The sequence below is a fragment of the Triticum aestivum genome, chromosome 6A (assembly GCF_018294505.1).
Source record: "Triticum aestivum cultivar Chinese Spring chromosome 6A, IWGSC CS RefSeq v2.1, whole genome shotgun sequence".
Lineage (NCBI taxonomy): Eukaryota > Viridiplantae > Streptophyta > Magnoliopsida > Poales > Poaceae > Triticum > Triticum aestivum.
The window spans coordinates 61697548-61711658 of record NC_057809.1 but is presented as its reverse complement, the minus strand read 5'-3'; the positions used below and the strand labels follow the sequence as shown (position 1 = coordinate 61711658).

Genomic DNA, 14111 nt, shown 5'->3' with positions numbered 1-14111 from the left:
ATGGCAACGTGTGGAAAAAGTGTCGTGACGTTTGACGGAGTAGAAAAAAAACCGTAGTTGGGAACCCACTCCCCGGCAGACCGAGAAGTAGCTGGTTGCACTGGGGCTACGTGATCGCATGCATGCAATTGCACCAAAGTGTGCGTACATGTGGGCACGGCTAACGTAGGCCCCCACGCAAGGTTGGAACGAAAACGGACACAAAACGGACGTTGCGTCATGTCCGGCTAGTGTTTTTGCGATTTTCGACCTGGAAAACCCTAAAAAATGCGCCGAGCGCCGGAAAAATACGAGAATTGGCGTGGGTTCTGTGGATGGTGATGGCAACGTGTGGAAAAAGTGTTGTGACGTCACTACACCACACACCAGATTTCCCTACTGGTGTGTGTTGGGAAAAGTCAATTTCGCCAATAGACTGTTGGTTGGGAAAACTTCTAACTAACTGTTGGTCGGCAATACTTATGTATCGTGTCCAACTGTCGGTCGGCAATATTTGCATATTTCATGTTAGACTGTCGGTCGGGAAAGCTTGTATCTTCATCGGACTGTTGGTCGGGGATTAATGCCGACCGACTTGTTGGTTGCCAATTGGGCCGGCCCATCTTTGCGCGTGCGGGCCAAAGACTTAGCGCCAAGCCTCTTCCTCCTATTTTTTTCATTCAGCCTTCGACTAAATCCAAATTCCCCAAACCCAAATCCTCTCACGCACTCCCTTCGCCGCCGACCGCTAGCTATCTGGCACCCTGCACATCACCGACCGCCCGACGTCTCTAGCACACCGTCACCGTGGTAGCAAGGTTGCTGCCCTGTCTCCTTCATCCTCCTGCACTCACACTGCTTAGCCCCCAAACACTTCTAACCCTAGCTCGTGCGCTGGAGTTCGGGGAGAGACCAAGGCACGGTGGTGGACGCCGCCGTCCCTCTCAGATCCGGGGCTGAGAGAGAGAGAGAGAGGTGGGTCACCTGCGAGAGAGAGCACTCGCACCCTCGCTCGTCACCAGGGAGCCGCTACCATCGCCGCCACGCCATGGGCTTCCTCAGATCTGTGCCAGCCAGTTCGTTTGAAGAGGGATCTGGCCGTTGACTGTTGGTGCTTCCCCTCCCCCGACGGTGGGTGTTCTTCTCACTCTCCTCCCCCTCTCCACCCCTCCCCAATCGGTGTTTCCATTAGTTGATTTGTTTGCTTTTCCCTTCTCCGTTCAGATCAGCCATGACTTGGGATGGTACTTCTATCAAGCAAGCAGCGCTTCGGCTGGGAGCTCAAGCTCAAGCAGAACGTCAAAAACAGGGTCTCTATCTGCTAATGGGGTAGCCAGCAATGCAGTCTAAGAGCTGGCTACTGCTAATGTGATTTCTGGATTTGAGAGGATGAGAACTTGAGAAGAACAAGCTTGATACTACGATTGCAAACAAAAATTCAATACTACAGGTATTCCTTTCAGTATTGTTGCAGCAAACCTTAGTTAGCTAATTTTGTATGAACTGGTTGTGATTGATTTCTGAACTTTAGAGCTTGTGAATTGTAATTTGTTATTTCATAGGATCCTTGAAGGTCAATACAAGGGTATCCTACGAAAATTCATTACTTCCTATAATCATACTAATGTTTCAGATTTTTAGTTAAGCATTTTAGAATTCTTGCAAACATAGGAGTATATTAAATCTTCATCCTCTTAAATAGGTGAGAGTTGATACACACCATACATAGGCTTTGCAAGCGGGCGGAAATAGACCTCTTCGTCGATGACTTCTATGAGGACGATATTGACCTAGAGGCTGGAGCTTTGCTACTCTTTCCGGCCAACAACAAGGGATCGTTTACTTTTTCTCTCCCCACATCCAGTCCTTCCCTGTTCCTATCCCTCCTGCTTATTTCTTGCTATAGGGCAACATAATGCAAGTGTTTGTTAAATTGTTGGTCTCAATGCTCCATTCTAGCACAAGGAATTTCGGTAGGAAGACATAGCATCAATCAAGGATTTTCGGGTGGAAGACATAGCATCACTCATGGTTGTATAGATTTACTGTTGTATTTCTGTATTTTTGCAAAACTAGTTCAGTAAAGCTTGTAGCTTATTTCAGTTCTTAAGTGGTTTTACACTTAGGCTTGTATTGACTTGCTACTTATTTTTTCCATAATTTTGCAACACTAGTTCTGTAGTATATAGTACAGTTTTTTTATGGAATCAAGCCAAAATACATGTATATCTAGCCGTTTGTATTTCTACAGTCATGCTTCTAAAGATTTTATAGTTTTATTTTCACTATAGATTTGCTTCAGTAGTTCTGTAACTTCTAGAATAGATCAGTTAAGAGGTTTTACTCTTAGGCTTGTATAAACTTACAACATCTTTTATTTGTAATTTTGGAACATTAGTTTTGTATAGCTTTACTTTAGTTTCTGGAAACAAGATTAAATACGTATGTTTGCAGTTTGTAATTTACAGTCATGCTTCTACATAGTTTACAGTAGTATTTTCTGTGAATATGCTTCACTAGTTCTGTAAAACGTCTAGAATAGTTCACTTCTGGAATGAAGAGTTAATATGTATTAATTGGTTTTCTAATTTTACCTTTTCGCTTGTATAGATTTCCAGCTGTAGTATTTTTGTTATTCTTCTTCAGTAGTTTTCGAAAATGGACTAAATATGAAAAGTTGGTTCTAATTTATTGTCAGTCTTTTTATATAGATGTTACAGTTGCATTTTTCTTATTAGTTTTTGGCAATTTTGCAATGAGAATGGTTTAACAACTGTAGACTGTTCTGGTTTATAAGGCCATTGTATCCATGAGGAAATTTGTTACTTATTTTTGAATACATCTCTTACTGTGTATCTGTACGTTGCAGAGCAACTCATATTGGTTTAGCTTAGATGCATTTTAAGATATGGCATGAAGCTAGCTAAGGTCTTCTATTATTTCTAGCAGCATGTGATTGACTGAACAAAAGAAGGACTCCACTCACATATGAAATGCTTGCAAGTTTTTTTTTAAAAAGCAAAGGACCAGCGGTGTAGCTAAGGGCTTTAATTTATTAGTACTCCATCTGTTGCTTCTAAAACACTTGTATGCACAGATACTAGTTTCTCTTGGTTATCATAAGTGAACATTCTTTAGATAAATTTCACCCAGTTTTTTTAGTGGGGAAGGAAAGCTTCATGATATTCCATTTAAAGCGCTGATATCTATTTGAAAATTAATTTATGTGCATACCTCCTCGACCTAACAGTATTTTTCTACTGTATAGGAGAAATCTTCCCAGTTTCTGAATCCTGAGCAGTAGCAAGTCAGGTGCTTAATGGTGATCCTACCATGCATATGGCATAAGCAAGTTAGTTCTAAAAAGGTCATTGTTAATTCGCCCACATTTGTCCCGCAATTGCGACAACTTAGTGCAGTGAGATCAGAGGACAGTCATCAATTTAATCTAATTTGTGGCACAAAAGTATAGATGCTTTTCTCCGATGCTTTTATGAATATAATAGTCAGATGCAGTTTAAGTTCAGATACTTTTTGACATTTTGTTTGGTATTTTGCATGTCCTCATGTGCTTAGTACCGCATTTAGAAATGATTTCGGATAGATTCTTCTCATTGAAATTCATTTCTAACGTAGGGAATGTATGTATAACCTCCTGATGTACGTGGGTTTTTGAGAATGCTTTTCCCAGGCCATGCTGCACTCATCATTGAAACTTCTAGTTGTGTATTAGATAGTAATCATTTTTGCCTAATGTATTGCTGTCTAGTGCAGCAAAGTGCGGTCTTTCCACCCCAGAGAAGAAAAAGAAAGAGAACTAGTGCAGTCTTTTCTTCAAAAATGACTTTCATGTGTCCCTTGGTGGATGTGTTGCTCCCAATAATTGGGTGTCTGGACATGCTAAATTGTTGCCTTGTGGCCAGATGATGCATATGCTCCTTTTCCATTTAATATACTTCCTGGTCTGCGGATTGAGGAGATTCATACATGCTATATGGTGGGTCGGTGTGGCATTCATGCTTTATTATGTCTAACCCATCACAGATTCTAATTAGAACATGCCCAGTATTTATAATACTAAAATCCCAGTTTGTTTTTGTTGGGGAACGTTGCAGAAAATTAAAATTTTTCCTACGGTTTCACCAAGATCCATCTATGAGTTCATCTAAGCAACGAGTCTAGGGAGAGAGTTTGCATCTACATACCACTTGTAGATCGCGTGCGAAAGCTTGCAAGGTGATGATGTAGTCGTACTCGACGTGATCCAAATCACCGATGACCTGCGCCGAACGGACGGCACCTCCGCGTTCAACACACGTATGGAACAGCCACGTCTCCTCCTTCTTGATCCAGCAAGGAAGGGAGGAGAGGTTGAGGGAGATGGCACCAGCAGCAGCACGACAGCGTGGTGTTGGTGGAGCTGCAGTACTCCGGCAGAGCTTCGCTAAGCACTATGGAGGTGGAGGAGGTGTTGGGGAGGGAGAAGGAGGCAACCAAAGGCCAGGGCGTTCAGGTATGAAGTCCCTCCTCTCCCCCCACTATATATAGGGGTGCCAAGGGGGGGTGGCCGGCCCTAGGAGATCAAATCTCCTAGGGGGTGCGGCGGCCAAGGGGGGTTTTCCCTCCCCCCAAGGCACCTAGGAGGTGCCTTACCCTCCTAGGACTCTTGCCCCCCTTGAACCCTAGGCGCATGGGCCTATGTGGGGCTGGTGCCCTTGGCCCATTAGGCCAAGGCGCACCCCCCTACAGCCCATGTGGCCCCCCGGGACAGGTGGACCCACCCGGTGGACCCCCGGGACCCTTCCGGTGGTCCCGGTACAATACCGATAACCCCGAAACTTGTCCCGATGCCCGAAACAGGACTTCCCATATATAAATCTTTACCTCCGGACCATTCCGGAACTCCTCGTGACGTCCGGGATCTCATCCGGGACTCCGAACAACATTCGGGTTACTGCATATACATATCCCTATAACCCTAGCGTAACTGAACCTTAAGTGTGTAGACCCTACGGGTTCGGGAGACATGCAGACATGACCGAGACTCTCTTAGTCAATAACCATCAGCGGGATCTGGATACCCATGATGGCTCCCACATGCTCCTCGATGTTGTCATCGGATGAACCACTATGTCGAGGATTCGATCAAACCCTGTATGCAATTCCCTTTGTCAATCGGTACGTTACTTGCCCGAGACTCGATCGTCGGTATCCCAATACCTTGTTCAGTCTCGTTACCGGCAAGTCACTTTACTCGTACCGTAATGCATGATCCTGTGTCCAACACCTTGGTCACATTGAGCTCAATATGATGATGCATTACCGAGTGGGCCCAGAGATTCCTCTCCGTCATACGGAGTGACAAATCCCAGTCTCGATCCGTGTCAACCCAACAGCTACTTTCGGAGATACCTGTAATGTACCTTTATAGTCACCCATTTATGTTGTGACGTTTGGTACACCCAAGGCATTCTTACGGTATCCCGGGAGTTACACGATCTCATGGTCGAAGGAAGAGATACTTGACACTTGCAAAGCTCTAGCAAAATGAACTACACGATCTTTTATGCTATGCTTAGGATTGGGTCTTGTCCATCACATCATTCTACTAATGATGTGATCCCGTTATCAACTACATCCAATGTCCATAGTCAGGAAACCATGACTATCTGTTGATCACAACGAGCTGGTCAACTAGAGGCTTACCAGGGACATAGTGTGGTCTAAGTATTCACACGTGTATTACGATTTCCGGATAATACAGTTATAGCATGAATACAAGACAATTATCATGAACAATGAAATATAATAATACTTTTATTATTGCCTCTAGGGCATATTTCCAACAGTCTCCCACTTGCACTAGAGTCACTAATCTAGTTACATTGTGATGAATCGAACACCCATAGAGTTCTGGTGTTGATCATGTTTTGCACGCGAGAGAGGTTTAGTCAGCGGATCTGCGACATTCAGATCCGTGTGCACTTTGCAAATCTCTATGTCTCCATCTTGAACATTTTCACGGATGGAGTTGAAACGACGCTTGATGTGCCTGGTCTTCTTGTGAAACCTGGGCTCCTTTGCGAGGGCAATAGCTCCAGTGTTGTCACAGAAGAGTTTGATCGGCCCCGACGCATTGGGTATGACTCCTAGGTCGGTGATGAACTCCTTCACCCAAATCGCTTCATGTGCTGCCTCCGAGGCTGCCATGTACTCCGCTTCACACGTAGATCCCGCCACGACGCTCTGCTTGCAGCTGCACCAGCTTACTGCTCCACCATTCAACATATACACGTATCCGGTTTGTGACTTAGAGTCATCCGGATCTGAGTCGAAGCTAGCATCGATGTAACCCTTTACGACGAGCTCTTCGTCTCCTCCATAAACGAGAAACATGTCCTTTGTCCTTTTCAGGTACTTCAGGATATTCTTGACCGCTGTCCAGTGTTCCTTGCCGGGATTACTTTGGTATCTTGCTACCAAACTTACGGCAAGGTTTACATCGGGTCTGGTACACAGCATGGCATACATAATAGATCCTATGGCTGAAGCATAGGGGATGACACTCATCTCTTCTTTATCTTTTGCCGTGGTCGGTGACTGAGCTGAGCTCAGTCTCATACCTTGTAACATAGGCAAGAACCCCTTCTTGGACTGATCCATTCTGAATCTCTTCAAAATCTTATCAAGGTATGTACTTTGTGTAAGACCTATGAGGCGTCTCGATCTATCTCTATAGATCTTGATGCCTAATATATAAGCAGCTTCTCCAAGGTCCTTCATTGAAAAACACTTATTCAAGTAGGCCTTAATGCTGTCCAGAAATTCTATATTATTTCCCATCAGGAGTATGTCATCTACATATAATATGAGAAATGCTACAGAGCTCCCACTCACTTTCTTGTAAACGCAGGCTTCTCCATAAGTCTGCATAAACCCAAACGCTTTGATCATCTCATCAAAGCGAATGTTCCAACTCCGAGATGCTTGCACCAGTCCATAAATGGATCGCTGGAGCTTGCATACTTTGTTAGCATTCTGAGGATCGACAAAACCTTCCGGCTGCATCATATACAGTTCTTCCTTAAGATGCCCGTTAAGGAATGCTGTTTTGACTTCCATCTGCCATATCTCATAATCATAGTATGCGGCAATTGCTAACATGATTCGGACGGACTTTAGCTTCGCTACGGGAGAGAATGTCTCGTCGTAGTCAATCCCTTGAACCTGTCGATAACCCTTAGCGACAAGTCGAGCTTTATAGATGGTAACATTACCATCCGCGTCCGTCTTCTTCTTAAAGATCCATTTGTTTTCTATCGCTCGCCGATCATCGGGCAAGTCTGTCAAAGTCCATACTTTGTTTTCATACATGGATTCTATCTCGGATTTCATGGCTTCAAGCCATTTGTTGGAATCCGGGCCCGTCATTGCTTCTTCATAGTTCGAAGGTTCATTGTTGTCTAACAACATGATTTCCAGGACAGGGTTGCCGTACCACTCTGGTGCGGAACATGTCCTTGTGGACCTACGAAGTTCAGCAGTAACTTGATCCGAAGTACCTTGATCATTATCATGGTTTTCCTCTTCAGTTGGTGTGGGCATCACAGGAATGGTTTCCTGTGCTGCGTCACTATCCCGCTCAAGAGGTAGTACTTCATCGAGTTCTACTTTCCTCCCACTTACTTCTTTCGAGAGAAACTCTTTTTCCAGAAAGCATCCGTTCTTGGCAACAAAGATCTTGCCTTCGGATCTTAAGTAGAAGGTATACCCTATAGTTTCCTTAGGGTATCCTATGAATACGCATTTTTCCGACTTGGGTTCGAGCTTTTCAGGTTGAAGTTTCTTGACATAAGCTTCGCATCCCCAAACTTTTAGAAACGACAGCTTAGGTTTCTTTCCAAACCATAATTCATACGGTGTCGTCTCAACGGATTTAGACGGTGCCCTATTTAAAGTGAATGTAGCTGTCTCTAGAGCGTATCCCCAAAATGATAGCTGTAAATCGGTAAGAGACATCATAGACCGCACCATATCCAATAGAGTGCGATTACGACGTTCGGACACACCGTTTCGCTGAGGTGTTCCAGGCGGCGTGAGCTGTGAAACGATTCCACATTTCTTTAAGTGTGTACCAAATTCGTGACTTAAGTATTCTCCTCCACGATCTGATCGTAAGAATTTTATCTTTCGGTCACGTTGATTCTCCACCTCATTCTGAAATTCCTTGAACTTTTCAAAGGTCTCAGACTTGTGTTTCATTAAGTAGACATACTCATATCTACTCAAGTCATCTGTGAGAGTGAGAACATAACGATATCCTCCGCGAGCCTCAACGCTCATTGGACCGCACACATCGGTATGTATGATTTCCAACAAGTTGGTTTCTCGCTCCATTGTTCCGGAGAACGGAGTCTTGGTCATTTTACCTAAGAGGCATGGTTCGCACGTGTCAAACGATTCATAATCAAGAGACTCTAAAAGTCCATCGGCATGGAGCTTCTTCATGCGCTTGACACCAATGTGACCAAGGCGGCAGTGCCACAAGTATGTGGGACTATCGTTATCAACTTTAAATCTTTTGGCATCTACACTATGAACATGTGTAATATTACGCTCGAGATTCATTAAGAATAAACCATTGACCATCGGAGCATGACCATAAAACATATCTCTTATATAAATCGAACAACCATTATTCTCAGACTTAAATGAGTAGCCATCTCGTATTAAACGAGATCCAGATACAATGTTCATGCTCAAACTTGGCACTAAATAACAATTATTAAGGTTCAAAACTAATCCCGTAGGTAAATGTAGAGGCAGCGTGCCGACGGCGATCACATCGACTCTGGAACCATTCCCGACGCGCATCGTTACCTCGTCCTTCGCCAGTCTCCGTTTATTCCGCAGCTCCTGCTGTGAGTTACAAATATGAGCAACGGCACCGGTATCAAATACCCAGGAGTTACTACGAGTACTGGTAAGGTACACATCAATCACATGTATATCAAATATACCTTTGGTGTTGCCGGCCTTCTTATCTGCTAAGTATTTGGGGCAGTTCCGCTTCCAGTGACCCTTCCCCTTGCAATAAAAGCACTCAGTCTCAGGCTTGGGTCCATTCTTTGACTTCTTCCCGGTAACTGGCTTACCAGGCGTGGCAACATCTTTGCCGTCCTTCTTGAAGTTCTTCTTACCCTTGCCCTTCTTGAACTTAGTGGTCTTATTGACCATCAACACTTGATGTTCTTTCTTGATTTCAGCCTCTGCTGACTTCAGCATCGAGAACACTTCAGGAATGGTCTTTTCCATTCCCTGCATGTTGTAGTTCATCACAAAGCTCTTGTAGCTTGGTGGGAGCTACTGGAGGATTCTGTCAATGACCGCCTCATCTGGGAGGTTAATGTTCAGCTGGGTCATACGGTTGTGCAACCTAGACATCTTCAGGATGTGCTCACTGACAGAACTGTTTTCCTCCATCTTACAACTATAGAACTTGTCGGAGACATCATATCTCTCGACCCGGGCATGAGCTTGAAAAACTAGTTTCAGCTCTTCGAACATCTCATATGCTCCGTGATGCTCAAAACGCTTTTGGAGCCCCGGTTCTAAGCTGTAAAGCATGCCGCACTGAACGAGGGAGTAATCATCAGCGCGAGACTGCCAAGCATTCATAATGTGTTGGTTCTCTGGGACGGGAGCGTCACCTAGCGGTCCTTCTAGGACATATTGTTTCCTGGCAGCTATGAGGATGATCCTCAGGTTCCGGACCCAGTCTGTATAGTTGCTGCCATCATCTTTCAGCTTGGTTTTCTCTAGGAACGCGTTGAAGTTCATGTTGACATTAGCGTTGGCCATTGATCTACAAGACATATTTGCAAAGGTTTTAGACTAAGTTCATGATAATAAAGTTCCAATCAAATTATGAACTCCCACTTAGAATAGACATCCCTTTAGTCATCTAAGTGTTACACGATCCGAGTCGACTAGCCCGTGTCCGATCATCACGTGAGACGGACTAGTCATCGTCGGTGAACATTTTCATGTTGATCGTATCTTCCATACGACTCGTGTTCGACCTTTTGGTCTCCGTGTTCCGAGGCCATGTCTGCACATGCTAGGCTCGTCAAGTTAACCCTAAGTGTTTTCGCTGTGTAAAACTGTCTTACACCCGTTGTATGTGAACGTAAGAATCCATCACACCCGATCATCACGTGGTGCTTAGAAACGACGAACTGTAGCAACGGTGCACAGTTAGGGGAGAACACTTCTTGAAATTTTATAAGGGATCATCTTATTTACTACCGTCGTCCTAAGTAAACAAGATGCATAATACATAATAAACATCACATGCAATTATATAGTTGTGACATGATATGGCCAATATCATATAGCTCCATTGATCTTCATCTTCGGGGCTCCATGATCATCTTGTCACCGGCTTGACACCATGATATCCATCATCATGATCTCCATCATCGTGTCTTCATGAAGTTGTCACGCCAACGACTACTTCTACTTCTATGACTAACGTTTAGCAATAAAGTAAAGTAGTTTACATGACGTTATTCAATGACACGCAGGTCATACAAAAATAATGACAACTCCTATGGCTCCTGCCGGTTGTCATACTCATCGACATGCAAGTCGTGAATCCTATTACAAAGAACATGATCTCATACATCACAATTCATCATTCATCACAACTTCTGGCCATATCACATCACATGATCAATCGCTGCAAAAACAAGTTAGACGTCCTCTAATTGTTGTTGCATCTTTTACGTGGCTGCAATTGGGTTCTAGCAAGAACGTTTTCTTACCTACGAATCACCACAACGTGATTTTGTCAACTTCTATTTACCCTTCATAAGGGCCCTGTTCATCGATTCCGCTCCAACTAAGGTGGGAGAGACAGACACCCGCCAGCCACCTTATGCAACTTGTGCATGTCAGTCGATGGAACCGGTCTCACGTAAGTGTACGTGTAAGGTTGGTCCGGGCCGCTTCATCCCACAATACCGTTGAGCAAGAAAAGACTAGTAGAGGCAAGTAAGATGACAAAATCCACGCCCACAACAAAGTTGTGTTCTACTTGTGCAAAGAGAACTACGCATAGACCTAGCTCATGATGCCACTGTTGGGGAACGTTGCAGAAAATTAAAATTTTTCCTACGGTTTCACCAAGATCCATCTATGAGTTCATCTAAGCAACGAGTCTAGGGAGAGAGTTTGCATCTACATACCACTTGTAGATCGCGTGCGGAAGCTTGCAAGGTGATGATGTAGTCGTACTCGACGTGATCCAAATCACCGATGACCTGCGCCGAACGGACGGCACCTCCGCGTTCAACACACGTACGGAACAGCCACGTCTCCTCCTTCTTGATCCAGCAAGGAAGGGAGGAGAGGTTGAGGGAGATGGCACCAGCAGCAGCACGACGGCGTGGTGTTGGTGGAGCTGCAGTACTCCGGCAGAGCTTCGCTAAGCACGATGGAGGTGGAGGAGGTGTTGGGGAGGGAGAAGGAGGCAACCAAAGGCCAGGGCGTTCAGGTATGAAGTCCCTCCTCTCCCCCTACTATATATAGGGGTGCCAAGGGGGGGTGGCCGGCCCTAGGAGATCAAATCTCCTAGGGGGTGCGGCGGCCAAGGGGGGTTTTCCCTCGCCCCAAGGCACCTAGGAGGTGCCTTACCCTCCTAGGACTCTTGCCCCCCTTGAACCCTAGGCGCATGGGCCTATGTGGGGCTGGTGCCCTTGGCCCATTAGGCCAAGGCGCACCCCCCTACAGCCCATGTGGCCCCCCGGGACAGGTGGACCCACCCGGTGGACCCCCGGGACCCTTCTGGTGGTCCCGGTACAATACCGATAACCCCGAAACTTGTCCCGATGCCCGAAACAGGACTTCCCATATATAAATCTTTACCTCCGGACCATTCCGGAACTCCTCGTGATGTCCGGGATCTCATCCGGGACTCCGAACAACATTCGGGTTACTGCATATACATATCCCTATAACCCTAGCGTAACTGAACCTTAAGTGTGTAGACCCTACGGGTTCGGGAGACATGCAGACATGACCGAGACTCTCTTAGTCAATAACCATCAGCGGGATCTGGATACCCATGATGGCTCCCACATGCTCCTCGATGTTGTCATCGGATGAACCACTATGTCGAGGATTCGATCAAACCCTGTATGCAATTCCCTTTGTCAATCGGTACGTTACTTGCCCGAGACTCGATCGTCGGTATCCCAATACCTTGTTCAGTCTTGTTACCGGCAAGTCACTTTACTCGTACCGTAATGCATGATCCCGTGTCCAACACCTTGGTCACATTGAGCTCAATATGATGATGCATTACCGAGTGGGCCCAGAGATACCTCTCCGTCATACGGAGTGACAAATCCCAGTCTCGATCCGTGTCAACCCAATAGCTACTTTCGGAGATACCTGTAATGTACCTTTATAGTCACCCAGTTACGTTGTGACGTTTGGTACACCCAAGGCATTCTTACGGTATCCGGGAGTTACACGATCTCATGGTCGAAGGAAGAGATACTTGACACTTGCAAAGCTCTAGCAAAACGAACTACACGATCTTTTATGCTATGCTTAGGATTGGGTCTTGTCCATCACATCATTCTCCTAATGATGTGATCCCGTTATCAACTACATCCAATGTCCATAGTCAGGAAACCATGACTATCTGTTGATCACAATGAGCTGGTCAACTAGAGGCTTACCAGGGACATAGTGTGGTCTAAGTATTCACACGTGTATTACGATTTCCGGATAATACAGTTATAGCATGAATACAAGACAATTATCATGAACAATGAAATATAATAATACTTTTATTATTGCCTCTAGGGCATATTTCCAACAGTTTTTGCCATTGGCGCTTTATACAATTATCATTTTTCCATTATCTCCATGAATGCGTGAATTCACTGGTCACCCTTTTATCCTTTGTAGGAATGACATACAAGAGGACCAGGAAGTAAGCATGAAGATGGCAGTTTGTGTCAGCTAGGCATTTTGTGTAATGGAGCAAAATCATTGTGTATTTTATCATTTTGTAAACCTATATGGTGTCTTGTCAATTGGGTATTTTGTGTAATGGAGCAAACAATGAAACATTGGACATGCATCTTTCATTTTGTAACCAATCAGGTGTCTTGGTGATTGAAACATAAATGCTTCCTCCTTTCAGTTAGTTACTTTTACCTATAAGGATATCCTATGTTGCAATGAGATATGCAACTTGATTGATATTGTTTGGAAAGGCACAAGCCAAATAACGGTTGAGTATTAATATATCTTGCTCGGCTAAACAAAATGCTATCGAACTATTGGTCGACAAAAGATAACAACATCCTATTGTTGGTTGGGAAATGTTTATGGCAGGGCCGAGAGAAAGTCGGTTGGCAAATGTAGTACCATCGGACTATCGGTCGGGAAAAGTTCATGGTAGGGCTAACAGAAAGTCGGTCGGCAAAGAAAGTACCATCGAACAGTCGGTCGGGAAAGTTTATCATCGGATAGTCGGTCGGGAAAAGTTCATAGCAGGGCCAACAGAAAGTCGGTCGGCAATGCTTTGGATGGCCGTCAAACAGTCGGTTGGGAAAGATATGTCGGTAGGGAAAAGGCTTTCTCGTCTGGACTTTCCCCAACAGACAGGGTCGGTCGGCAATAGTCTTTCTCGACCGATTGTCTGTCGGTGGACGTTGTTTTCCCTACCGACTTGTCTGTTGGGGATATAGTGTTGTGGTGTAGTGCGTTTGACGGAGTAGAAAAAAAACCATAGTTGGGAACCCCTTCCCCGACAGACCGAGAAGTAGCTGGTTGCACTAGGGCTACATGATCGCATGCATGCAATTGCACCAAAGTGTGCGTACATGTGGGCACGGCCAACGTAGCCCCCACGCAAGGTTGGAACGAAAACGGACACAAAACGGATGTTGCGTCACGTCCGGGCAGTGTTTTTGCGATTTTCGACCTGGAAAACCCTAGAAAATGCACCGAGCGCCGGAAAAATACGAGAATTGGCGTGGGTGCTGTGGATGGTGATGGCAACATCTGGAAAAAGTGTCGTGACGTTTGACGAAGTAAAAAAAACCGTAGTT

The 14111-nt window shown here is 45.1% G+C and overlaps 1 long non-coding RNA gene and 1 pseudogene across 1 annotated transcript; one reads left to right on the top strand and one right to left on the bottom strand.

Annotated features, from left to right (window-relative positions):
- LOC123132024 (xanthine dehydrogenase-like) overlaps window positions 1-14111 on the bottom strand; it is a 44745-nt pseudogene that overhangs the window by 3845 nt on the left and 26789 nt on the right.
- LOC123132025 (uncharacterized) lies at window positions 676-3519 on the top strand. The gene is made up of 3 exons (XR_006464452.1): window positions 676-1110; window positions 1204-1429; window positions 1682-3519. It is a non-coding gene; the product is annotated as an uncharacterized lncRNA (long non-coding RNA).